Source organism: Lissotriton helveticus, chromosome 12 (genome assembly GCF_964261635.1).
Source record: "Lissotriton helveticus chromosome 12, aLisHel1.1, whole genome shotgun sequence".
In the NCBI taxonomy this organism is placed as follows: Eukaryota; Metazoa; Chordata; class Amphibia; order Caudata; family Salamandridae; genus Lissotriton; species Lissotriton helveticus.
Window position 1 is genome coordinate 657492909 of NC_136073.1, and position 23399 is coordinate 657516307.

Below are 23399 nucleotides of genomic sequence, written 5' to 3' on the forward strand. Positions count from 1 at the left end.
AAGAAAAGCATTAGAAATTGGTGAATATATCTGCGAGTTGTCTGCTGCTGTTTTTTGGGGACATGAGCTTAGGTGTTTTATTCCTGAACTCTCTGCTTGCTCATTTGCATAGACAGAGTGCAGGAGAGGTGCATCATGGGAAAGAGCTTGTGCAGTGCATGAGATTGCTTTTCGTGACTATCTTGGAATTTCACGATAGCAGGCAGTATGTTTTCTCCTCTCTTAATATTCCTGCTGTCAGAGGCCAGACGTCACCCTCCTTTTTCAAGGTGGCACCTAGACTCACGCTGTGCTTTTCATAGGGCTTGCCCGTTATTTGTGCATGTTAGAGGTGCCCCATAGAGGTTGGCCAATCCTGAGTCGGTGCCCTGAGAGGGTGGCCAATCCTGAGTCAGATTCCTCTCAGGTACACTTGAAGCGGCACGCCAGACCTGTTTCATGTGCCTCTAGCCTAGACAGATATATACTTCTATATTCAGGTTTAATGAAAGTACGTGCGAAAAAGGGACTTAAAGTGCATGGCTATGTGCAGAGCACAGTGGTGGCTCACAGCCTAACGATTGGAAGGATGGTGTGGAAAGCGTAAAATCGCTGGGGTACAAAAGTCCTACAGTGCCACTTCACCTAAAGCCTGATGCACGCTTCGCGTTCCCCTTGCCCAGCAGCCGCAACGCCTCCTAATGAGCTGAGGTGTGTACAGAAAAGAATTTGCATATTCCCAGACAGACGCATGGGAACTGTCCACCTTTTTGATTTTCTGTGCTTTGAGCAGAGACTCTGAAATTTGGGCCTGCTTCCCTCACCGGCCTGGTTCTTGTCCTCTTTCTTAGATTTTGAAAATACCTCTCAGGTCCTCACCCTCGCAATGACGGGGTCTTTGATGTGGTGCCACTTACCCCCAGAGAGCCATATTCTAACTTACTCTGGTTTCTCTTCAAAACGAAAAAATCTTTCGCCTTTTACTAAAGATTTCCGTGGAGAGGAACATTTACGAGTTTATTCAATTTTTTTAAGCCTTACCACCGGTGAGGCTGTTTATCTTGTGTTTAAAAGAAAAGCATTAGAAATTGGTGAATATATCTGCGAGTTGTCTGCTGCTGTTTTTTGGGGACATGAGCTTAGGTGTTTTATTCCTGAACTCTCTGCTTGCTCATTTGCATAGACAGAGTGCAGGAGAGGTGCATCATGGGAAAGAGCTTGTGCAGTGCATGAGATTGCTTTTCGTGACTATCTTGGAATTTCACGATAGCAGGCAGTATGTTTTCTCCTCTCTTAATATTCCTGCTGTCAGAGGCCAGACGTCACCCTCCTTTTTCAAGGTGGCACCTAGACTCACGCTGTGCTTTTCATAGGGCTTGCCCGTTATTTGTGCCCGTTCGAGGTGCCCCATAGAGGTTGGCCAATCCTGAGTCGGTGCCCTGAGAGGGTGGCCAATCATGAGTCAGATTCCTCTCAGGTACACTTGAAGCGGCACGCCAGTCCTGTTTCATGTGCCTCTAGCCTAGACAGATATATACTTCTATATTCAGGTTTAATGAAAGTACGTACGAAAAAGGGACTTAAAGTGCATGGCTATGTGCAGAGCACAGTGATGGCTCACAGCCTATCGATTGGAAGGATGGTGTGGAATGCGTAAAATCGCTGGGGGACAAAAGTCCTACAGTGTCACTTCACCTAAAGCCTGATGCACGCTTCCCGTTCCCCTTGCCCAGCAGCCGCAACGCCTCCTAATGAGCTGAGGTGTGTACAGAAAAGAATTTGCATATTTCCAGACAGACGCATGGGAACTGTCCACCTTTTTGATTTTCTGTGCTTTGAGCAGAGACTCTGAAAATTGGGCCTGCTTCCCTCACTGGCCTGGTTCTTGTCCTCTTTCTTAGAGCCTAAAAATACCTCTCAGGTCCTCACCCTCGCAATGACGGGGTCTTTGATGTGGTGCCACTTACCCCCAGAGAGCCATATTCAAACTTACTCTGGTTTCTCTTCAAAACGAAAAAATCTTTCGCCTTTTACTAAAGATTTCCGTGGAGAGGAACATTTACGAGTTTATTCAATTTTTTTAAGCCTTACCACAGGTGAGGCTGTTTATCGTGTGTTTAAAAGAAAAGCATTAGAAATTGGTGAATATATCTGCGAGTTGTCTGCTGCTGTTTTTTGGGGACATGAGCTTAGGTGTTTTATTCCTGAACTCTCTGCTTGCTCATTTGCATCGACAGAGTGCAGGAGAGGTGCATCATGGGAAAGAGCTTGTGCAGTGCATGAGATTGCTTTTCGTGACTATCTTGGAATTTCACGATAGCAGGCAGTATGTTTTCTCCTCTCTTAATATTCCTGCTGTCAGAGGCCAGACGTCACCCTCCTTTTTCAAGGTGGCACCTAGACTCACGCTGTGCTTTTCATAGGGCTTGCCCGTTATTTGTGCACGTTAGAGGTGCCCCATAGAGGTTGGCCAATCCTGAGTCGGTGCCCTGAGAGGGTGGCCAATCCTGAGTCAGATTCCTCTCAGGTACACTTGAAGCGGCACGCCAGTCCTGTTTCATGTGCCTCTAGCCTAGACAGATATATACTTCTATATTCAGGTTTAATGAAAGTACGTGCGAAAAAGGGACTTAAAGTGCATGGCTATGTGCAGAGCACAGTGGTGGCTCACAGCCTATCGATTGGAAGGATGGTGTGGAAAGCGTAAAATCGCTGGGGGACAAAAGTCCTACAGTGTCACTTCACCTAAAGCCTGATGCACGCTTCCCGTTCCCCTTGCCCAGCAGCCGCAACGCCTCCTAATGAGCTGAGGTGTGTACAGAAAAGAATTTGCATATTTCCAGACAGACGCATGGGAACTGTCCACCTTTTTGATTTTCTGTGCTTTGAGCAGAGACTCTGAAAATTGGGCCTGCTTCCCTCACTGGCCTGGTTCTTGTCCTCTTTCTTAGAGCCTAAAAATACCTCTCAGGTCCTCACCCTCGCAATGACGGGGTCTTTGATGTGGTGCCACTTACCCCCAGAGAGCCATATTCTAACTTACTCTGGTTTCTCTTCAAAACGAAAAAATCTTTCGCCTTTTACTAAAGATTTCCGTGGAGAGGAACATTTACGAGTTTATTCAATTTTTTTAAGCCTTATCACAGGTGAGGCTGTTTATCGTGTGTTTAAAAGAAAAGCATTAGAAATTGGTGAATATATCTGCGAGTTGTCTGCTGCTGTTTTTTGGGGACATGAGCTTAGGTGTTTTATTCCTGAACTCTCTGCTTGCTCATTTGCATCGACAGAGTGCAGGAGAGGTGCATCATGGGAAAGAGCTTGTGCAGTGCATGAGATTGCTTTTCGTGACTATCTTGGAATTTCACGATAGCAGGCAGTATGTTTTCTCCTCTCTTAATATTCCTGCTGTCAGAGGCCAGACGTCACCCTCCTTTTTCAAGGTGGCACCTAGACTCACGCTGTGCTTTTCATAGGGCTTGCCCATTATTTGTGCCCGTTAGAGGTGCCCCATAGAGGTTGGCCAATCCTGAGTCGGTGCCCTGAGAGGGTGGCCAATCCTGAGTCAGATTCCTCTCAGGTACACTTGAAGCGGCACGCCAGTCCTGTTTCATGTGCCTCTAGCCTAGACAGATATATACTTCTATATTCAGGTTTAAGGAAAGTACGTGCGAAAAAGGGACTTAAAGTGCATGGCTATGTGCAGAGCACAGTGGTGGCTCACAGCCTAACGATTGGAAGGATGGTGTGGAAAGCGTAAAATCGCTGGGGGACAAAAGTCCTACAGTGCCACTTCACCTAAAGCCTGATGCACGCTTCCCGTTCCCCTTGCCTAGCAGCCGCAACGCCTCCTAATGAGCTGAGGTGTGTACAGAAAAGAATTTGCATATTCCCAGACAGACGCATGGGAACTGTCCACCTTTTTGATTTTCTGTGCTTTGAGCAGAGACTCTGAAATTTGGGCCTGCTTCCCTCACCGGCCTGGTTCTTGTCCTCTTTCTTAGATTTTGAAAATACCTCTCAGGTCCTCACCCTCGCAATGACGGGGTCTTTGATGTGGTGCTACTTACCCCCAGAGAGCCATATTCTAACTTACTTTGGTTTTCTCTTCAAAACGAGAAAAATCTTTCGCCTTTTACTAAAGATTTCCGTGGAGAGGAACATTTACGAGTTTATTCAATTTTTTTAAGCCTTACCACCGGTGAGGCTGTTTATCTTGTGTTTAAAAGAAAAGCATTAGAAATTGGTGAATATATCTGCGAGTTGTCTGCTGCTGTTTTTTGGGGACATGAGCTTAGGTGTTTTATTCCTGAACTCTCTGCTTGCTCATTTGCATAGACAGAGTGCAGGAGAGGTGCATCATGGGAAAGAGCTTGTGCAGTGCATGAGATTGCTTTTCGTGACTATCTTGGAATTTCACGATAGCAGGCAGTATGTTTTCTCCTCTCTTAATATTCCTGCTGTCAGAGGCCAGACGTCACCCTCCTTTTTCAAGGTGGCACCTAGACTCACGCTGTGCTTTTCATAGGGCTTGCCCATTATTTGTGCCCGTTAGAGGTGCCCCATAGAGGTTGGCCAATCCTGAGTCGGTGCCCTGAGAGGGTGGCCAATCCTGAGTCAGATTCCTCTCAGGTACACTTGAAGCGGCACGCCAGTCCTGTTTCATGTGCCTCTAGCCTAGACAGATATATACTTCTATATTCAGGTTTAATGAAAGTACGTGCGAAAAAGGGACTTAAAGTGCATGGCTATGTGCAGAGCACAGTGGTGGCTCACAGCCTAACGATTGGAAGGATGGTGTGGAAAGCGTAAAATCGCTGGGGGACAAAAGTCCTACAGTGCCACTTCACCTAAAGCCTGATGCACGCTTCCCGTTCCCCTTGCCCAGCAGCCGCAATGCCTCCCAATGAGCTGAGGTGTGTACAGAAAAGAATTTGCATATTCCCAGACAGACGCATGGGAACTGTCCACCTTTTTGATTTTCTGTGCTTTGAGCAGAGACTCTGAAATTTGGGCCTGCTTCCCTCACCGGCCTGGTTCTTGTACTCTTTCTTAGATTTTGAAAATACCTCTCAGGTCCTCACCCTCGCAATGACGGGGTCTTTGATGTGGTGCCACTTACCCCCAGAGAGCCATATTCTAACTTACTCTGGTTTCTCTTCAAAACGAAAAAATCTTTAGCCTTTTACTAAAGATTTCCGTGGAGAGGAACATTTACGAGTTTATTCAATTTTTTTAAGCCTTACCACCGGTGAGGCTGTTTATCTTGTGTTTAAAAGAAAAGCATTAGAAATTGGTGAATATATCTGCGAGTTGTCTGCTGCTGTTTTTTGGGGACATGAGCTTAGGTGTTTTATTCCTGAACTCTCTGCTTGCTCATTTGCATAGACAGAGTGCAGGAGAGGTGCATCATGGGAAAGAGCTTGTGCAGTGCATGAGATTGCTTTTCGTGACTATCTTGGAATTTCACGATAGCAGGCAGTATGTTTTCTCCTCTCTTAATATTCCTGCTGTCAGAGGCCAGACGTCACCCTCCTTTTTCAAGGTGGCACCTAGACTCACGCTGTGCTTTTCATAGGGCTTGCCCGTTATTTGTGCCCGTTCGAGGTGCCCCATAGAGGTTGGCCAATCCTGAGTCGGTGCCCTGAGAGGGTGGCCAATCATGAGTCAGATTCCTCTCAGGTACACTTGAAGCGGCACGCCAGTCCTGTTTCATGTGCCTCTAGCCTAGACAGATATATACTTCTATATTCAGGTTTAATGAAAGTACGTACGAAAAAGGGACTTAAAGTGCATGGCTATGTGCAGAGCACAGTGGTGGCTCACAGCCTATCGATTGGAAGGATGGTGTGGAATGCGTAAAATCGCTGGGGGACAAAAGTCCTACAGTGTCACTTCACCTAAAGCCTGATGCACGCTTCCCGTTCTCCTTGCCCAGCAGCCGCAACGCCTCCTAATGAGCTGAGGTGTGTACAGAAAAGAATTTGCATATTTCCAGACAGACGCATGGGAACTGTCCACCTTTTTGATTTTCTGTGCTTTGAGCAGAGACTCTGAAAATTGGGCCTGCTTCCCTCACTGGCCTGGTTCTTGTCCTCTTTCTTAGAGCCTAAAAATACCTCTCAGGTCCTCACCCTCGCAATGACGGGGTCTTTGATGTGGTGCCACTTACCCCCAGAGAGCCATATTCTAACTTACTCTGGTTTCTCTTCAAAACGAAAAAATCTTTCGCCTTTTACTAAAGATTTCCGTGGAGAGGAACATTTACGAGTTTATTCAATTTTTTTAAGCTTTACCACAGGTGAGGCTGTTTATCGTGTGTTTAAAAGAAAAGCATTAGAAATTGGTGAATATATCTGCGAGTTGTCTGCTGCTGTTTTTTGGGGACATGAGCTTAGGTGTTTTATTCCTGAACTCTCTGCTTGCTCATTTGCATCGACAGAGTGCAGGAGAGGTGCATCATGGGAAAGAGCTTGTGCAGTGCATGAGATTGCTTTTCGTGACTATCTTGGAATTTCACGATAGCAGGCAGTATGTTTTCTCCTCTCTTAATATTCCTGCTGTCAGAGGCCAGACGTCACCCTCCTTTTTCAAGGTGGCACCTAGACTCACGCTGTGCTTTTCATAGGGCTTGCCCGTTATTTGTGCACGTTAGAGGTGCCCCATAGAGGTTGGCCAATCCTGAGTCGGTGCCCTGAGAGGGTGGCCAATCCTGAGTCAGATTCCTCTCAGGTACACTTGAAGCGGCACGCCAGTCCTGTTTCATGTGCCTCTAGCCTAGACAGATATATACTTCTATATTCAGGTTTAATGAAAGTACGTGCGAAAAAGGGACTTAAAGTGCATGGCTATGTGCAGAGCACAGTGGTGGCTCACAGCCTATCGATTGGAAGGATGGTGTGGAAAGCGTAAAATCGCTGGGGGACAAAAGTCCTACAGTGTCACTTCACCTAAAGCCTGATGCACGCTTCCCGTTCCCCTTGCCCAGCAGCCGCAACGCCTCCTAATGAGCTGAGGTGTGTACAGAAAAGAATTTGCATATTTCCAGACAGACGCATGGGAACTGTCCACCTTTTTGATTTTCTGTGCTTTGAGCAGAGACTCTGAAAATTGGGCCTGCTTCCCTCACTGGCCTGGTTCTTGTCCTCTTTCTTAGAGCCTAAAAATACCTCTCAGGTCCTCACCCTCGCAATGACGGGGTCTTTGATGTGGTGCCACTTACCCCCAGAGAGCCATATTCTAACTTACTCTGGTTTCTCTTCAAAACGAAAAAATCTTTCGCCTTTTACTAAAGATTTCCGTGGAGAGGAACATTTACGAGTTTATTCAATTTTTTTAAGCCTTACCACAGGTGAGGCTGTTTATCGTGTGTTTAAAAGAAAAGCATTAGAAATTGGTGAATATATCTGCGAGTTGTCTGCTGCTGTTTTTTGGGGACATGAGCTTAGGTGTTTTATTCCTGAACTCTCTGCTTGCTCATTTGCATCGACAGAGTGCAGGAGAGGTGCATCATGGGAAAGAGCTTGTGCAGTGCATGAGATTGCTTTTCGTGACTATCTTGGAATTTCACGATAGCAGGCAGTATGTTTTCTCCTCTCTTAATATTCCTGCTGTCAGAGGCCAGACGTCACCCTCCTTTTTCAAGGTGGCACCTAGACTCACGCTGTGCTTTTCATAGGGCTTGCCCATTATTTGTGCACGTTAGAGGTGCCCCATAGAGGTTGGCCAATCCTGAGTCGGTGCCCTGAGAGGGTGGCCAATCCTGAGTCAGATTCCTCTCAGGTACACTTGAAGCGGCACGCCAGTCCTGTTTCATGTGCCTCTAGCCTAGACAGATATATACTTCTATATTCAGGTTTAATGAAAGTACGTGCGAAAAAGGGACTTAAAGTGCATGGCTATGTGCAGAGCACAGTGGTGGCTCACAGCCTAACGATTGGAAGGATGGTGTGGAAAGCGTAAAATCGCTGGGGGACAAAAGTCCTACAGTGCCACTTCACCTAAAGCCTGATGCACGCTTCCCGTTCCCCTTGCCCAGCAGCCGCAACGCCTCCTAATGAGCTGAGGTGTGTACAGAAAAGAATTTGCATATTCCCAGACAGACGCATGGGAACTGTCCACCTTTTTGATTTTCTGTGCTTTGAGCAGAGACTCTGAAATTTGGGCCTGCTTCCCTCACCGGCCTGGTTCTTGTCCTCTTTCTTAGATTTTGAAAATACCTCTCAGGTCCTCACCCTCGCAATGACGGGGTCTTTGATGTGGTGCTACTTACCCCCAGAGAGCCATATTCTAACTTACTTTGGTTTTCTCTTGAAAACGAGAAAAATCTTTCGCCTTTTACTAAAGATTTCCATGGAGAGGAACATTTACGAGTTTATTCAATTTTTTTAAGCGTTACCACCGGTGAGGCTGTTTATCTTGTGTTTAAAAGAAAAGCATTAGAAATTGGTGAATATATCTGCGAGTTGTCTGCTGCTGTTTTTTGGGGACATGAGCTTAGGTGTTTTATTCCTGAACTCTCTGCTTGCTCATTTGCATCGACAGAGTGCAGGAGAGGTGCATCATGGGAAAGAGCTTGTGCAGTGCATGAGATTGCTTTTCGTGACTATCTTGGAATTTCACGATAGCAGGCAGTATGTTTTCTCATCTCTTAATATTCCTGCTGTCAGAGGCCAGACATCACCCTCCTTTTTCAAGGTGGCACCTAGACTCACGCTGTGCTTTTCATAGGGCTTGCCCGTTATTTGTGCACGTTAGAGGTGCCCCATAGAGGTTGGCCAATCCTGAGTCGGTGCCCTGAGAGGGTGGCCAATCATGAGTCAGATTCCTCTCAGGTACACTTGAAGCGGCACGCCAGTCCTGTTTCATGTGCCTCTAGCCTAGACAGATATATACTTCTATATTCAGGTTTAATGAAAGTACGTACGAAAAAGGGACTTAAAGTGCATGGCTATGTGCAGAGCACAGTGGTGGCTCACAGCCTATCGATTGGAAGGATGGTGTGGAATGCGTAAAATCGCTGGGGGACAAAAGTCCTACAGTGTCACTTCACCTAAAGCCTGATGCACGCTTCCCGTTCTCCTTGCCCAGCAGCCGCAACGCCTCCTAATGAGCTGAGGTGTGTACAGAAAAGAATTTGCATATTTCCAGACAGACGCATGGGAACTGTCCACCTTTTTGATTTTCTGTGCTTTGAGCAGAGACTCTGAAAATTGGGCCTGCTTCCCTCACTGGCCTGGTTCTTGTCCTCTTTCTTAGAGCCTAAAAATACCTCTCAGGTCCTCACCCTCGCAATGACGGGGTCTTTGATGTGGTGCCACTTACCCCCAGAGAGCCATATTCTAACTTACTCTGGTTTCTCTTCAAAACGAAAAAATCTTTCGCCTTTTACTAAAGATTTCCGTGGAGAGGAACATTTACGAGTTTATTCAATTTTTTTAAGCTTTACCACAGGTGAGGCTGTTTATCGTGTGTTTAAAAGAAAAGCATTAGAAATTGGTGAATATATCTGCGAGTTGTCTGCTGCTGTTTTTTGGGGACATGAGCTTAGGTGTTTTATTCCTGAACTCTCTGCTTGCTCATTTGCATCGACAGAGTGCAGGAGAGGTGCATCATGGGAAAGAGCTTGTGCAGTGCATGAGATTGCTTTTCGTGACTATCTTGGAATTTCACGATAGCAGGCAGTATGTTTTCTCCTCTCTTAATATTCCTGCTGTCAGAGGCCAGACGTCACCCTCCTTTTTCAAGGTGGCACCTAGACTCACGCTGTGCTTTTCATAGGGCTTGCCCGTTATTTGTGCACGTTAGAGGTGCCCCATAGAGGTTGGCCAATCCTGAGTCGGTGCCCTGAGAGGGTGGCCAATCCTGAGTCAGATTCCTCTCAGGTACACTTGAAGCGGCACGCCAGTCCTGTTTCATGTGCCTCTAGCCTAGACAGATATATACTTCTATATTCAGGTTTAATGAAAGTACGTGCGAAAAAGGGACTTAAAGTGCATGGCTATGTGCAGAGCACAGTGGTGGCTCACAGCCTATCGATTGGAAGGATGGTGTGGAAAGCGTAAAATCGCTGGGGGACAAAAGTCCTACAGTGTCACTTCACCTAAAGCCTGATGCACGCTTCCCGTTCCCCTTGCCCAGCAGCCGCAACGCCTCCTAATGAGCTGAGGTGTGTACAGAAAAGAATTTGCATATTTCCAGACAGACGCATGGGAACTGTCCACCTTTTTGATTTTCTGTGCTTTGAGCAGAGACTCTGAAAATTGGGCCTGCTTCCCTCACTGGCCTGGTTCTTGTCCTCTTTCTTAGAGCCTAAAAATACCTCTCAGGTCCTCACCCTCGCAATGACGGGGTCTTTGATGTGGTGCCACTTACCCCCAGAGAGCCATATTCTAACTTACTCTGGTTTCTCTTCAAAACGAAAAAATCTTTCGCCTTTTACTAAAGATTTCCGTGGAGAGGAACATTTACGAGTTTATTCAATTTTTTTAAGCCTTACCACAGGTGAGGCTGTTTATCGTGTGTTTAAAAGAAAAGCATTAGAAATTGGTGAATATATCTGCGAGTTGTCTGCTGCTGTTTTTTGGGGACATGAGCTTAGGTGTTTTATTCCTGAACTCTCTGCTTGCTCATTTGCATCGACAGAGTGCAGGAGAGGTGCATCATGGGAAAGAGCTTGTGCAGTGCATGAGATTGCTTTTCGTGACTATCTTGGAATTTCACGATAGCAGGCAGTATGTTTTCTCCTCTCTTAATATTCCTGCTGTCAGAGGCCAGACGTCACCCTCCTTTTTCAAGGTGGCACCTAGACTCACGCTGTGCTTTTCATAGGGCTTGCCCATTATTTGTGCACGTTAGAGGTGCCCCATAGAGGTTGGCCAATCCTGAGTCGGTGCCCTGAGAGGGTGGCCAATCCTGAGTCAGATTCCTCTCAGGTACACTTGAAGCGGCACGCCAGTCCTGTTTCATGTGCCTCTAGCCTAGACAGATATATACTTCTATATTCAGGTTTAATGAAAGTACGTGCGAAAAAGGGACTTAAAGTGCATGGCTATGTGCAGAGCACAGTGGTGGCTCACAGCCTAACGATTGGAAGGATGGTGTGGAAAGCGTAAAATCGCTGGGGGACAAAAGTCCTACAGTGCCACTTCACCTAAAGCCTGATGCACGCTTCCCGTTCCCCTTGCCCAGCAGCCGCAACGCCTCCTAATGAGCTGAGGTGTGTACAGAAAAGAATTTGCATATTCCCAGACAGACGCATGGGAACTGTCCACCTTTTTGATTTTCTGTGCTTTGAGCAGAGACTCTGAAATTTGGGCCTGCTTCCCTCACCGGCCTGGTTCTTGTCCTCTTTCTTAGATTTTGAAAATACCTCTCAGGTCCTCACCCTCGCAATGACGGGGTCTTTGATGTGGTGCTACTTACCCCCAGAGAGCCATATTCTAACTTACTTTGGTTTTCTCTTCAAAACGAGAAAAATCTTTCGCCTTTTACTAAAGATTTCCGTGGAGAGGAACATTTACGAGTTTATTCAATTTTTTTAAGCCTTACCACCGGTGAGGCTGTTTATCTTGTGTTTAAAAGAAAAGCATTAGAAATTGGTGAATATATCTGCGAGTTGTCTGCTGCTGTTTTTTGGGGACATGAGCTTAGGTGTTTTATTCCTGAACTCTCTGCTTGCTCATTTGCATCGACAGAGTGCAGGAGAGGTGCATCATGGGAAAGAGCTTGTGCAGTGCATGAGATTGCTTTTCGTGACTATCTTGGAATTTCACGATAGCAGGCAGTATGTTTTCTCCTCTCTTAATATTCCTGCTGTCAGAGGCCAGACGTCACCCTCCTTTTTCAAGGTGGCACCTAGACTCACGCTGTGCTTTTCATAGGGCTTGCCCGTTATTTGTGCCCGTTCGAGGTGCCCCATAGAGGTTGGCCAATCCTGAGTCGGTGCCCTGAGAGGGTGGCCAATCATGAGTCAGATTCCTCTCAGGTACACTTGAAGCGGCACGCCAGTCCTGTTTCATGTGCCTCTAGCCTAGACAGATATATACTTCTATATTCAGGTTTAATGAAAGTACGTACGAAAAAGGGACTTAAAGTGCATGGCTATGTGCAGAGCACAGTGGTGGCTCACAGCCTATCGATTGGAAGGATGGTGTGGAATGCGTAAAATCGCTGGGGGACAAAAGTCCTACAGTGTCACTTCACCTAAAGCCTGATGCACGCTTCCCGTTCTCCTTGCCCAGCAGCCGCAACGCCTCCTAATGAGCTGAGGTGTGTACAGAAAAGAATTTGCATATTTCCAGACAGACGCATGGGAACTGTCCACCTTTTTGATTTTCTGTGCTTTGAGCAGAGACTCTGAAAATTGGGCCTGCTTCCCTCACTGGCCTGGTTCTTGTCCTCTTTCTTAGAGCCTAAAAATACCTCTCAGGTCCTCACCCTCGCAATGACGGGGTCTTTGATGTGGTGCCACTTACCCCCAGAGAGCCATATTCTAACTTACTCTGGTTTCTCTTCAAAACGAAAAAATCTTTCGCCTTTTACTAAAGATTTCCGTGGAGAGGAACATTTACGAGTTTATTCAATTTTTTTAAGCCTTACCACAGGTGAGGCTGTTTATCGTGTGTTTAAAAGAAAAGCATTAGAAATTGGTGAATATATCTGCGAGTTGTCTGCTGCTGTTTTTTGGGGACATGAGCTTAGGTGTTTTATTCCTGAACTCTCTGCTTGCTCATTTGCATCGACAGAGTGCAGGAGAGGTGCATCATGGGAAAGAGCTTGTGCAGTGCATGAGATTGCTTTTCGTGACTATCTTGGAATTTCACGATAGCAGGCAGTATGTTTTCTCCTCTCTTAATATTCCTGCTGTCAGAGGCCAGACGTCACCCTCCTTTTTCAAGGTGGCACCTAGACTCACGCTGTGCTTTTCATAGGGCTTGCCCGTTATTTGTGCACGTTAGAGGTGCCCCATAGAGGTTGGCCAATCCTGAGTCGGTGCCCTGAGAGGGTGGCCAATCCTGAGTCAGATTCCTCTCAGGTACACTTGAAGCGGCACGCCAGTCCTGTTTCATGTGCCTCTAGCCTAGACAGATATATACTTCTATATTCAGGTTTAATGAAAGTACGTGCGAAAAAGGGACTTAAAGTGCATGGCTATGTGCAGAGCACAGTGGTGGCTCACAGCCTAACGATTGGAAGGATGGTGTGGAAAGCGTAAAATCGCTGGGGGACAAAAGTCCTACAGTGCCACTTCACCTAAAGCCTGATGCACGCTTCCCGTTCCCCTTGCCCAGCAGCCGCAACGCCTCCTAATGAGCTGAGGTGTGTACAGAAAAGAATTTGCATATTCCCAGACAGACGCATGGGAACTGTCCACCTTTTTGATTTTCTGTGCTTTGAGCAGAGACTCTGAAATTTGGGCCTGCTTCCCTCACCGGCCTGGTTCTTGTCCTCTTTCTTAGATTTTGAAAATACCTCTCAGGTCCTCACCCTCGCAATGACGGGGTCTTTGATGTGGTGCTACTTACCCCCAGAGAGCCATATTCTAACTTACTTTGGTTTTCTCTTGAAAACGAGAAAAATCTTTCGCCTTTTACTAAAGATTTCCATGGAGAGGAACATTTACGAGTTTATTCAATTTTTTTAAGCGTTACCACCGGTGAGGCTGTTTATCTTGTGTTTAAAAGAAAAGCATTAGAAATTGGTGAATATATCTGCGAGTTGTCTGCTGCTGTTTTTTGGGGACATGAGCTTAGGTGTTTTATTCCTGAACTCTCTGCTTGCTCATTTGCATCGACAGAGTGCAGGAGAGGTGCATCATGGGAAAGAGCTTGTGCAGTGCATGAGATTGCTTTTCGTGACTATCTTGGAATTTCACGATAGCAGGCAGTATGTTTTCTCCTCTCTTAATATTCCTGCTGTCAGAGGCCAGACGTCACCCTCCTTTTTCAAGGTGGCACCTAGACTCACGCTGTGCTTTTCATAGGGCTTGCCCGTTATTTGTGCACGTTAGAGGTGCCCCATAGAGGTTGGCCAATCCTGAGTCGGTGCCCTGAGAGGGTGGCCAATCCTGAGTCAGATTCCTCTCAGGTACACTTGAAGCGGCACGCCAGTCCTGTTTCATGTGCCTCTAGCCTAGACAGATATATACTTCTATATTCAGGTTTAATGAAAGTACGTGCGAAAAAGGGACTTAAAGTGCATGGCTATGTGCAGAGCACAGTGGTGGCTCACAGCCTAACGATTGGAAGGATGGTGTGGAAAGCGTAAAATCGCTGGGGGACAAAAGTCCTACAGTGACACTTCACCTAAAGCCTGATGCACGCTTCCCGTTCCCCTTGCCCAGCAGCCGCAACGCCTCCTAATGAGCTGAGGTGTGTACAGAAAAGAATTTGCATATTTCCAGACAGACGCATGGGAACTGTCCACCTTTTTGATTTTCTGTGCTTTGAGCAGAGACTCTGAAAATTGGGCCTGCTTCCCTCACTGGCCTGGTTCTTGTCCTCTTTCTTAGAGCCTAAAAATACCTCTCAGGTCCTCACCCTCGCAATGACGGGGTCTTTGATGTGGTGCCACTTACCCCCAGAGAGCCATATTCTAACTTACTCTGGTTTCTCTTCAAAACGAAAAAATCTTTCGCCTTTTACTAAAGATTTCCGTGGAGAGGAACATTTACGAGTTTATTCAAGTTTTTTTAAGCCTTACCAGAGGTGAGGCTGTTTATCGTGTGTTTAAAAGAAAAGCATTAGAAATTGGTGAATATATCTGCGAGTTGTCTGCTGCTGTTTTTTGGGGACATGAGCTTAGGTGTTTTATTCCTGAACTCTCTGCTTGCTCATTTGCATCGACAGAGTGCAGGAGAGGTGCATCATGGGAAAGAGCTTGTGCAGTGCATGAGATTGCTTTTCGTGACTATCTTGGAATTTCACGATAGCAGGCAGTATGTTTTCTCCTCTCTTAATATTCCTGCTGTCAGAGGCCAGACGTCACCCTCCTTTTTCAAGGTGGCACCTAGACTCACGCTGTGCTTTTCATAGGGCTTGCCCGTTATTTGTGCACGTTAGAGGTGCCCCATAGAGGTTGGCCAATCCTGAGTCGGTGCCCTGAGAGGGTGGCCAATCCTGAGTCAGATTCCTCTCAGGTACACTTGAAGCGGCACGCCAGTCCTGTTTCATGTGCCTCTAGCCTAGACAGATATATACTTCTATATTCAGGTTTAATGAAAGTACGTGCGAAAAAGGGACTTAAAGTGCATGGCTATGTGCAGAGCACAGTGGTGGCTCACAGCCTATCGATTGGAAGGATGGTGTGGAAAGCGTAAAATCGCTGGGGGACAAAAGTCCAACAGTGTCACTTCACCTAAAGCCTGATGCACGCTTCCCGTTCCCCTTGCCCAGCAGCCGCAACGCCTCCTAATGAGCTGAGGTGTGTACAGAAAAGAATTTGCATATTTCCAGACAGACGCATGGGAACTGTCCACCTTTTTGATTTTCTGTGCTTTGAGCAGAGACTCTGAAATTTGGGCCTGCTTCCCTCACCGGCCTGGTTCTTGTCCTCTTTCTTAGATCTTGAAAATACCTCTCAGGTCCTCACCCTCGCAATGACGGGGTCTTTGATGTGGTGCTACTTACCCCCAGAGAGCCATATTCTAACTTACTTTGGTTTTCTCTTCAAAACGAGAAAAATCTTTCGCCTTTTACTAAAGATTTCCGTGGAGAGGAACATTTACGAGTTTATTCAATTTTTTTAAGCCTTACCACCGGTGAGGCTGTTTATCTTGTGTTTAAAAGAAAAGCATTAGAAATTGGTGAATATATCTGCGAGTTGTCTGCTGCTGTTTTTTGGGGACATGAGCTTAGGTGTTTTATTCCTGAACTCTCTGCTTGCTCATTTGCATAGACAGAGTGCAGGAGAGGTGCATCATGGGAAAGAGCTTGTGCAGTGCATGAGATTGCTTTTCGTGACTATCTTGGAATTTCACGATAGCAGGCAGTATGTTTTCTCCTCTCTTAATATTCCTGCTGTCAGAGGCCAGACGTCACCCTCCTTTTTCAAGGTGGCACCTAGACTCACGCTGTGCTTTTCATAGGGCTTGCCCATTATTTGTGCCCGTTAGAGGTGCCCCATAGAGGTTGGCCAATCCTGAGTCGGTGCCCTGAGAGGGTGGCCAATCCTGAGTCAGATTCCTCTCAGGTACACTTGAAGCGGCACGCCAGTCCTGTTTCATGTGCCTCTAGCCTAGACAGATATATACTTCTATATTCAGGTTTAATGAAAGTACGTGCGAAAAAGGGACTTAAAGTGCATGGCTATGTGCAGAGCACAGTGGTGGCTCACAGCCTAACGATTGGAAGGATGGTGTGGAAAGCGTAAAATCGCTGGGGGACAAAAGTCCTACAGTGCCACTTCACCTAAAGCCTGATGCACGCTTCCCGTTCCCCTTGCCCAGCAGCCGCAATGCCTCCTAATGAGCTGAGGTGTGTACAGAAAAGAATTTGCATATTCCCAGACAGACGCATGGGAACTGTCCACCTTTTTGATTTTCTGTGCTTTGAGCAGAGACTCTGAAATTTGGCCTGCTTCCCTCACCGGCCTGGTTCTTGTCCTCTTTCTTAGATTTTGAAAATACCTCTCAGGTCCTCACCCTCGCAATGACGGGGTCTTTGATGTGGTGCCACTTACCCCCAGAGAGCCATATTCTAACTTACTCTGGTTTCTCTTCAAAACGAAAAAATCTTTCGCCTTTTACTAAAGATTTCCGTGGAGAGGAACATTTACGAGTTTATTCAATTTTTTTAAGCCTTACCACAGGTGAGGCTGTTTATCGTGTGTTTAAAAGAAAAGCATTAAAAATTGGTGAATATATCTGCGAGTTGTCTGCTGCTGTTTTTTGGGGACATGAGCTTAGGTGTTTTATTCCTGAACTCTCTGCTTGCTCATTTGCATCGACAGAGTGCAGGAGAGGTGCATCATGGGACAGAGCTTGTGCAGTGCATGAGATTGCTTTTCGTGACTATCTTGGAATTTCACGATAGCAGGCAGTATGTTTTCTCCTCTCTTAATATTCCTGCTGTCAGAGGCCAGACGTCACCCTCCTTTTTCAAGGTGGCACCTAGACTCACGCTGTGCTTTTCATAGGGCTTGCCCGTTATTTGTGCACGTTAGAGGTGCCCCATAGAGGTTGGCCAATCCTGAGTCGGTGCCCTGAGAGGGTGGCCAATCCTGAGTCAGATTCCTCTCAGGTACACTTGAAGCGGCACGCCAGTCCTGTTTCATGTGCCTCTAGCCTAGACAGATATATACTTCTATATTCAGGTTTAATGAAAGTACGTGCGAAAAAGGGACTTAAAGTGCATGGCTATGTGCAGAGCACAGTGGTGGCTCACAGCCTAACGATTGGAAGGATGGTGTGGAAAGCGTAAAATCGCTGGGGGACAAAAGTCCTACAGTGCCACTTCACCTAAAGCCTGATGCACGCTTCCCGTTCCCCTTGCCCAGCAGCCGCAATGCCTCCTAATGAGCTGAGGTGTGTACAGAAAAGAATTTGCATATTCCCAGACAGACGCATGGGAACTGTCCACCTTTTTGATTTTCTGTGCTTTGAGCAGAGACTCTGAAATTTGGCCTGCTTCCCTCACCGGCCTGGTTCTTGTCCTCTTTCTTAGATTTTGAAAATACCTCTCAGGTCCTCACCCTCGCAATGACGGGGTCTTTGATGTGGTGCCACTTACCCCCAGAGAGCCATATTCTAACTTACTCTGGTTTCTCTTCAAAACGAAAAAATCTTTCGCCTTTTACTAAAGATTTCCGTGGAGAGGAACATTTACGAGTTTATTCAATTTTTTTAAGCCTTACCACCGGTGAGGCTGTTTATCTTGTGTTTAAAAGAAAAGCATTAGAAATTGGTGAATATATCTGCGAGTTGTCTGCTGCTGTTTTTTGGGGACATGAGCTTAGGTGTTTTATTCCTGAACTCTCTGCTTGCTCATTTGCATAGACAGAGTGCAGGAGAGGTGCATCATGGGAAAGAGCTTGTGCAGTGCATGAGATTGCTTTTCGTGACTATCTTGGAATTTCACGATAGCAGGCAGTATGTTTTCTCCACTCTTAATATTCCTGCTGTCAGAGGCCAGACGTCACCCTCCTTTTTCAAGGTGGCACCTAGACTCACGCTGTGCTTTTCATAGGGCTTGCCCGTTATTTGTGCCCGTTCGAGGTGCCCCATAGAGGTTGGCCAATCCTGAGTCGGTGCCCTGAGAGGGTGGCCAATCATGAGTCAGATTCCTCTCAGGTACACTTGAAGCGGCACGCCAGTCCTGTTTCATGTGCCTCTAGCCTAGACAGATATATACTTCTATATTCAGGTTTAATGAAAGTACGTACGAAAAAGGGACTTAAAGTGCATGGCTATGTGCAGAGCACAGTGGTGGCTCACAGCCTATCGATTGGAAGGATGGTGTGGAATGCGTAAAATCGCTGGGGGACAAAAGTCCTACAGTGTCACTTCACCTAAAGCCTGATGCACGCTTCCCGTTCTCCTTGCCCAGCAGCCGCAACACCTCCTAATGAGCTGAGGTGTGTACAGAAAAGAATTTGCATATTTCCAGACAGACGCATGGGAACTGTCCACCTTTTTGATTTTCTGTGCTTTGAGCAGAGACTCTGAAATTTGGGCCTGCTTCCCTCACCGGCCTGGTTCTTGTCCTCTTTCTTAGATTTTGAAAATACCTCTCAGGTCCTCACCCTCGCAATGACGGGGTCTTTGATGTGGGCCACTTACCCCCAGAGAGCCATATTCTAACTTACTCTGGTTTCTCTTCAAAACGAAAAAATCTTTCGCCTTTTACTAAAGATTTCCGTGGAGAGGAACATTTACGAGTTTATTCAATTTTTTTAAGCCTTACCACAGGTGAGGCTGTTTATCGTGTGTTTAAAAGAAAAGCATTAGAAATTGGTGAATATATCTGCGAGTTGTCTGCTGCTGTTTTTTGGGGACATGAGCTTAGGTGTTTTATTCCTGAACTCTCTGCTTGCTCATTTGCATCGACAGAGTGCAGGAGAGGTGCATCATGGGAAAGAGCTTGTGCAGTGCATGAGATTGCTTTTCGTGACTATCTTGGAATTTCACGATAGCAGGCAGTATGTTTTCTCCTCTCTTAATATTCCTGCTGTCAGAGGCCAGACGTCACTCTCCTTTTTCAAGGTGGCACCTAGACTCACGCTGTGCTTTTCATAGGGCTTGCCCGTTATTTGTGCACGTTAGAGGTGCCCCATAGAGGTTGGCCAATCCTGAGTCGGTGCCCTGAGAGGGTGGCCAATCCTGAGTCAGATTCCTCTCAGGTACACTTGAAGCGGCACGCCAGTCCTGTTTCATGTGCCTCTAGCCTAGACAGATATATACTTCTATATTCAGGTTTAATGAAAGTACGTGCGAAAAAGGGACTTAAAGTGCATGGCTATGTGCAGAGCACAGTGGTGGCTCACAGCCTAACGATTGGAAGGATGGTGTGGAAAGCGTAAAATCGCTGGGGGACAAAAGTCCTACAGTGCCACTTCACCTAAAGCCTGATGCACGCTTCCCGTTCCCCTTGCCCAGCAGCCGCAACGCCTCCTAATGAGCTGAGGTGTGTACAGAAAAGAATTTGCATATTTCCAGACAGACGCATGGGAACTGTCCACCTTTTTGATTTTCTGTGCTTTGAGCAGAGACTCTGAAAATTGGGCCTGCTTCCCTCACTGGCCTGGTTCTTGTCCTCTTTCTTAGAGCCTAAAAATACCTCTCAGGTCCTCACCATCGCAATGACGGGGTCTTTGATGTGGTGCCACTTACCCCCAGAGAGCCATATTCTAACTTACTCTGGTTTCTCTTCAAAACGAAAAAATCTTTCGCCTTTTACTAAAGATTTCCGTGGAGAGGAACATTTACGAGTTTATTCAATTTTTTTAAGCCTTACCACAGGTGAGGCTGTTTATCGTGTGTTTAAAAGAAAAGCATTAGAAATTGGTGAATATATCTGCGAGTTGTCTGCTGCTGTTTTTTGGGGACATGAGCTTAGGTGTTTTATTCCTGAACTCTCTGCTTGCTCATTTGCATCGACAGAGTGCAGGAGAGGTGCATCATGGGAAAGAGCTTGTGCAGTAAATGAGATTGCTTTTCGTGACTATCTTGGAATTTCACGATAGCAGGCAGTATGTTTTCTCCTCTCTTAATATTCCTGCTGTCAGAGGCCAGACGTCACCCTCCTTTTTCAAGGTGGCACCTAGACTCACGCTGTGCTTTTCATAGGGCTTGCCCGTTATTTGTGCACGTTAGAGGTGCCCCATAGAGGTTGGCCAATCCTGAGTCGGTGCCCTGAGAGGGTGGCCAATCCTGAGTCAGATTCCTCTCAGGTACACTTGGAGCGGCACGCCAGTCCTGTTTCATGTGCCTCTAGCCTAGACAGATATATACTTCTATATTCAGGTTTAATGAAAGTACGTGCGAAAAAGGGACTTAAAGTGCATGGCTATGTGCAGAGCACAGTGGTGGCTCACAGCCTATCGATTGGAAGGATGGTGTGGAAAGCGTAAAATCGCTGGGGGACAAAAGTCCTACAGTGTCACTTCACCTAAAGCCTGATGCACGCTTCCCGTTCCCCTTGCCCAGCAGCCGCAACGCCTCCTAATGAGCTGAGGTGTGTACAGAAAAGAATTTGCATATTTCCAGACAGACGCATGGGAACTGTCCACCTTTTTGATTTTTTGTGCTTTGAGCAGAGACTCTGAAATTTGGGCCTGCTTCCCTCACCGGCCTGGTTCTTGTCCTCTTTCTTAGATTTTGAAAATACCTCTCAGGTCCTCACCCTCGCAATGACGGGGTCTTTGATGTGGTGCTACTTACCCCCAGAGAGCCATATTCTAACTTACTTTGGTTTTCTCTTCAAAACGAGAAAAATCTTTCGCCTTTTACTAAAGATTTCCGTGGAGAGGAACATTTACGAGTTTATTCAATTTTTTTAAGCCTTACCACCGGTGAGGCTGTTTATCTTGTGTTTAAAAGAAAAGCATTAGAAATTGGTGAATATATCTGCGAGTTGTCTGCTGCTGTTTTTTGGGGACATGAGCTTAGGTGTTTTATTCCTGAACTCTCTGCTTGCTCATTTGCATAGACAGAGTGCAGGAGAGGTGCATCATGGGAAAGAGCTTGTGCAGTGCATGAGATTGCTTTTCGTGACTATCTTGGAATTTCACGATAGCAGGCAGTATGTTTTCTCCTCTCTTAATATTCCTGCTGTCAGAGGCCAGACGTCACCCTCCTTTTTCAAGGTGGCACCTAGACTCACGCTGTGCTTTTCATAGGGCTTGCCCGTTATTTGTGCACGTTAGAGGTGCCCCATAGAGGTTGGCCAATCCTGAGTCGGTGCCCTGAGAGGGTGGCCAATCCTGAGTCAGATTCCTCTCAGGTACACTTGAAGCGGCACGCCAGTCCTGTTTCATGTGCCTCTAGCCTAGACAGATATATACTTCTATATTCAGGTTTAATGAAAGTACGTGCGAAAAAGGGACTTAAAGTGCATGGCTATGTGCAGAGCACAGTGGTGGCTCACAGCCTAACGATTGGAAGGATGGTGTGGAAAGCGTAAAATCGCTGGGGGACAAAAGTCCTACAGTGCCACTTCACCTAAAGCCTGATGCACGCTTCCCGTTCCCCTTGCCCAGCAGCCGCAATGCCTCCTAATGAGCTGAGGTGTGTACAGAAAAGAATTTGCATATTCCCAGACAGACGCATGGGAACTGTCCACCTTTTTGATTTTCTGTGCTTTGAGCAGAGACTCTGAAATTTGGGCCTGCTTCCCTCACCGGCCTGGTTCTTGTCCTCTTTCTTAGATTTTGAAAATACCTCTCAGGTCCTCACCCTCGCAATGACGGGGTCTTTGATGTGGTGCCACTTACCCCCAGAGAGGCATATTCTAACTTACTCTGGTTTCTCTTCAAAACGAAAAAATCTTTCGCCTTTTACTAAAGATTTCCGTGGAGAGGAACATTTACGAGTTTATTCAATTTTTTTAAGCCTTACCACCGGTGAGGCTGTTTATCTTGTGTTTAAAAGAAAAGCATTAGAAATTGGTGAATATATCTGCGAGTTGTCTGCTGCTGTTTTTTGGGGACATGAGCTTAGGTGTTTTATTCCTGAACTCGCTGCTTGCTCATTTGCATAGACAGAGTGCAGGAGAGGTGCATCATGGGAAAGAGCTTGTGCAGTGCATGAGATTGCTTTTCGTGACTATCTTGGAATTTCACGATAGCAGGCAGTATGTTTTCTCCTCTCTTAATATTCCTGCTGTCAGAGGCCAGACGTCACCCTCCTTTTTCAAGGTGGCACCTAGACTCACGCTGTGCTTTTCATAGGGCTTGCCCGTTATTTGTGCCCGTTCGAGGTGCCCCATAGAGGTTGGCCAATCCTGAGTCGGTGCCCTGAGAGGGTGGCCAATCATGAGTCAGATTCCTCTCAGGTACACTTGAAGCGGCACGCCAGTCCTGTTTCATGTGCCTCTAGCCTAGACAGATATATACTTCTATATTCAGGTTTAATGAAAGTACGTACGAAAAAGGGACTTAAAGTGCATGGCTATGTGCAGAGCACAGTGGTGGCTCACAGCCTATCGATTGGAAGGATGGTGTGGAATGCGTAAAATCGCTGGGGGACAAAAGTCCTACAGTGTCACTTCACCTAAAGCCTGATGCACGCTTCCCGTTCTCCTTGCCCAGCAGCCGCAACGCCTCCTAATGAGCTGAGGTGTGTACAGAAAAGAATTTGCATATTTCCAGACAGACGCATGGGAACTGTCCACCTTTTTGATTTTCTGTGCTTTGAGCAGAGACTCTGAAAATTGGGCCTGCTTCCCTCACTGGCCTGGTTCTTGTCCTCTTTCTTAGAGCCTAAAAATACCTCTCAGGTCCTCACCCTCGCAATGACGGGGTCTTTGATGTGGTGCCACTTACCCCCAGAGAGCCATATTCTAACTTACTCTGGTTTCTCTTCAAAACGAAAAAATCTTTCGCCTTTTACTAAAGATTTCCGTGGAGAGGAACATTTACGAGTTTATTCAATTTTTTTAAGCCTTACCACAGGTGAGGCTGTTTATCGTGTGTTTAAAAGAAAAGCATTAGAAATTGGTGAATATATCTGCGAGTTGTCTGCTGCTGTTTTTTGGGGACATGAGCTTAGGTGTTTTATTCCTGAACTCTCTGCTTGCTCATTTGCATCGACAGAGTGCAGGAGAGGTGCATCATGGGAAAGAGCTTGTGCAGTGCATGAGATTGCTTTTCGTGACTATCTTGGAATTTCACGATAGCAGGCAGTATGTTTTCTCCTCTCTTAATATTCCTGCTGTCAGAGGCCAGACGTCACCCTCCTTTTTCAAGGTGGCACCTAGACTCACGCT

At 46.5% G+C, this 23399-nt stretch overlaps 22 non-coding genes across 22 annotated transcripts; all 22 read left to right on the forward strand.

Annotated features, from left to right (window-relative positions):
* The first annotated feature begins 918 nt into the window (after positions 1-918).
* On the forward strand, positions 919-1033 carry LOC144800112 (U5 spliceosomal RNA). The gene has a single exon (XR_013604028.1). It is a non-coding gene; the product is annotated as a U5 spliceosomal RNA (small nuclear RNA).
* A 935-nt stretch (positions 1034-1968) lies between these two features.
* On the forward strand, positions 1969-2083 carry LOC144801511 (U5 spliceosomal RNA). Its single transcript, XR_013605317.1, has one exon. It is a non-coding gene; the product is annotated as a U5 spliceosomal RNA (small nuclear RNA).
* Positions 2084-3018: 935 nt separating this feature from the next.
* Positions 3019-3133, forward strand: LOC144800782 (U5 spliceosomal RNA). Its single transcript, XR_013604667.1, has one exon. It is a non-coding gene; the product is annotated as a U5 spliceosomal RNA (small nuclear RNA).
* A 935-nt stretch (positions 3134-4068) lies between these two features.
* LOC144801060 (U5 spliceosomal RNA) lies at positions 4069-4185 on the forward strand. The gene has a single exon (XR_013604936.1). It is a non-coding gene; the product is annotated as a U5 spliceosomal RNA (small nuclear RNA).
* A 935-nt stretch (positions 4186-5120) lies between these two features.
* On the forward strand, positions 5121-5235 carry LOC144800511 (U5 spliceosomal RNA). Its single transcript, XR_013604407.1, has one exon. It is a non-coding gene; the product is annotated as a U5 spliceosomal RNA (small nuclear RNA).
* Positions 5236-6170: 935 nt separating this feature from the next.
* Positions 6171-6285, forward strand: LOC144800410 (U5 spliceosomal RNA). Its single transcript, XR_013604315.1, has one exon. It is a non-coding gene; the product is annotated as a U5 spliceosomal RNA (small nuclear RNA).
* Positions 6286-7220: 935 nt separating this feature from the next.
* On the forward strand, positions 7221-7335 carry LOC144801512 (U5 spliceosomal RNA). The gene has a single exon (XR_013605318.1). It is a non-coding gene; the product is annotated as a U5 spliceosomal RNA (small nuclear RNA).
* A 935-nt stretch (positions 7336-8270) lies between these two features.
* Positions 8271-8387, forward strand: LOC144801092 (U5 spliceosomal RNA). The gene has a single exon (XR_013604968.1). It is a non-coding gene; the product is annotated as a U5 spliceosomal RNA (small nuclear RNA).
* A 935-nt stretch (positions 8388-9322) lies between these two features.
* LOC144800412 (U5 spliceosomal RNA) lies at positions 9323-9437 on the forward strand. Its single transcript, XR_013604316.1, has one exon. It is a non-coding gene; the product is annotated as a U5 spliceosomal RNA (small nuclear RNA).
* Positions 9438-10372: 935 nt separating this feature from the next.
* LOC144801513 (U5 spliceosomal RNA) lies at positions 10373-10487 on the forward strand. Its single transcript, XR_013605319.1, has one exon. It is a non-coding gene; the product is annotated as a U5 spliceosomal RNA (small nuclear RNA).
* Positions 10488-11422: 935 nt separating this feature from the next.
* Positions 11423-11539, forward strand: LOC144801061 (U5 spliceosomal RNA). Its single transcript, XR_013604937.1, has one exon. It is a non-coding gene; the product is annotated as a U5 spliceosomal RNA (small nuclear RNA).
* Positions 11540-12474: 935 nt separating this feature from the next.
* LOC144801514 (U5 spliceosomal RNA) lies at positions 12475-12589 on the forward strand. The gene has a single exon (XR_013605320.1). It is a non-coding gene; the product is annotated as a U5 spliceosomal RNA (small nuclear RNA).
* A 935-nt stretch (positions 12590-13524) lies between these two features.
* Positions 13525-13641, forward strand: LOC144801093 (U5 spliceosomal RNA). The gene has a single exon (XR_013604969.1). It is a non-coding gene; the product is annotated as a U5 spliceosomal RNA (small nuclear RNA).
* A 935-nt stretch (positions 13642-14576) lies between these two features.
* LOC144800341 (U5 spliceosomal RNA) lies at positions 14577-14692 on the forward strand. Its single transcript, XR_013604251.1, has one exon. It is a non-coding gene; the product is annotated as a U5 spliceosomal RNA (small nuclear RNA).
* Positions 14693-15627: 935 nt separating this feature from the next.
* On the forward strand, positions 15628-15744 carry LOC144801062 (U5 spliceosomal RNA). Its single transcript, XR_013604938.1, has one exon. It is a non-coding gene; the product is annotated as a U5 spliceosomal RNA (small nuclear RNA).
* A 934-nt stretch (positions 15745-16678) lies between these two features.
* LOC144801515 (U5 spliceosomal RNA) lies at positions 16679-16793 on the forward strand. The gene has a single exon (XR_013605322.1). It is a non-coding gene; the product is annotated as a U5 spliceosomal RNA (small nuclear RNA).
* A 934-nt stretch (positions 16794-17727) lies between these two features.
* LOC144800113 (U5 spliceosomal RNA) lies at positions 17728-17842 on the forward strand. Its single transcript, XR_013604029.1, has one exon. It is a non-coding gene; the product is annotated as a U5 spliceosomal RNA (small nuclear RNA).
* A 934-nt stretch (positions 17843-18776) lies between these two features.
* LOC144801516 (U5 spliceosomal RNA) lies at positions 18777-18891 on the forward strand. The gene has a single exon (XR_013605323.1). It is a non-coding gene; the product is annotated as a U5 spliceosomal RNA (small nuclear RNA).
* Positions 18892-19826: 935 nt separating this feature from the next.
* LOC144801517 (U5 spliceosomal RNA) lies at positions 19827-19941 on the forward strand. The gene has a single exon (XR_013605324.1). It is a non-coding gene; the product is annotated as a U5 spliceosomal RNA (small nuclear RNA).
* Positions 19942-20876: 935 nt separating this feature from the next.
* Positions 20877-20993, forward strand: LOC144801063 (U5 spliceosomal RNA). The gene has a single exon (XR_013604939.1). It is a non-coding gene; the product is annotated as a U5 spliceosomal RNA (small nuclear RNA).
* A 935-nt stretch (positions 20994-21928) lies between these two features.
* Positions 21929-22043, forward strand: LOC144800115 (U5 spliceosomal RNA). Its single transcript, XR_013604031.1, has one exon. It is a non-coding gene; the product is annotated as a U5 spliceosomal RNA (small nuclear RNA).
* A 935-nt stretch (positions 22044-22978) lies between these two features.
* LOC144801518 (U5 spliceosomal RNA) lies at positions 22979-23093 on the forward strand. Its single transcript, XR_013605325.1, has one exon. It is a non-coding gene; the product is annotated as a U5 spliceosomal RNA (small nuclear RNA).
* Positions 23094-23399: the final 306 nt, after the last annotated feature.